Source organism: Cyprinodon variegatus, unplaced genomic scaffold (genome assembly GCF_000732505.1).
Source record: "Cyprinodon variegatus isolate N-32 unplaced genomic scaffold, C_variegatus-1.0 Scaffold2425, whole genome shotgun sequence".
In the NCBI taxonomy this organism is placed as follows: domain Eukaryota; kingdom Metazoa; phylum Chordata; class Actinopteri; order Cyprinodontiformes; family Cyprinodontidae; genus Cyprinodon; species Cyprinodon variegatus.
The window spans coordinates 19,318-20,992 of NW_015152878.1; positions in this window are offsets into that span (position 1 = coordinate 19,318).

The window sequence follows — 1,675 nt, forward strand, 5'->3', positions numbered from 1 at the left end:
TGAGCAGAAACTACAGCTGTCAGAAATATTTAAAATAAATGACAAAAAAAACTGTAAAAACAGATCTTTGCCTAAAGACACATTGTAAATAAATTAATTATTTTAGGGAAAAGTTTTAACATGTTCTCTCTCTGGATCTAAATATTTACTTTTACTGTATGGGGCAAAGTTCTACTTGGTGTTAATCTCAGAACAAAAAGCCCAGAAATTAATAAATGTTTGTGTCTCTTCAGAAAATGACAATAAAACAATTGAACCATCTGATATGAAGCCGTTCACCGACTACATCTGTACTGGAGACATCAAGAACAACAATGTCTACATAAATAAGATAACTCCACCTGTACACGTCAATATTTACTGTGGTGTGTTTAAAAAATTACTGCATCTTATTGGAAAGAAAAAAATAAAGTTATACTAACATAGTGAAAAACAATAACAGGAACTGGATTCATTGGTGGTTCTTATTTTATTCCAACAGATTTTACAATATGGGACTTAAAGAACGAAACACTCAACACTTCCATTAACCTGAGCTGGGAAACAACGAGTGATAAATGTCAAGATGTTCTTCACAACCTGGATGAGCTCTCTTACAGCTGTAATTGTCAGAAAAACAAATGTGAGTAAAGTTATTAGATTTGTTTTTTTTTCTAGTATATTAATATCCAATAATGTTAAATATATTTGCAGTAGGATCATCTACTGTAAGTTTTACATATTTAGGTGAAATTGTCATGATGGGTCTTAAGTGTTTCGCCCACATGCAGAAGCACTCACAGAGGCAGGGAATAGTTTAACTGTAGAAGCCATATTGATGGGTGTGCAGGTGTTTGTATCACGTGGGAATAGTTGCTGTGGTGACACATGCGGTGACAGCTGATTGCTTAAATGGGTGTGTTTACCTGGTCCGGAGGAGAGAGGGGAGCGGTACTGTGACCAAGCCACTCGGGGTGGAAGATTTGGACAAGGCTGAACTGGCCATAGTTAAATATTGTCAGCAAAAGCAATTTCCTGAGGAATTCGCCAGTTTAGAAAAGGGACAACCCATTAAAGTATCTAGCAATCTTCTGAAGCTCTGTCCACGACTGCAAGATGGAGTCCTAAGGGTTGGGGGTAGACTCAGTAGATTGGCTATGCCTGTGGAAATGAAACACCCTGTGATACTGACCAAAAATCTCCATGTTTCACGCCTTCTTCTCAGACATATTCATCAGCAAGTAGGACATGGAGGCCGTAATCTAATGTTGTCCAAATTGAGAGAGAGTCACTGGATAATTGGTGGGACTACAAAGGAAAGTGCTATCAAAGTGTATTATCTGTCGACGCCTTAATGCTATGCCAGTTTGCCAACAGATGGCAGATTTACCCAAAGAAAGAATTGTTCCAGATGAGCCACCATTTACTCGTGTTGGAGTAGATTACTTTGGTCCTTTTGAAGTGAAAAGCAGAAGAAACACAGTCAAAAGATATGGTGTAATTTTTACCTGCCTTGCCATCAGAGCAGTTCACATTGAGGTTGCACCATCCCTGCACACTGATTCTTTCATCAATGCATTTAGACGCTTTGTTGCAAGAAGAGGCCAAGTCCAAGAACTTCGTTCTGATAATGGTACCAACTTTATAGGAGCAGATCGAGAACTAAGGACAGCTATTGAACAGTGGAACAAGGAGC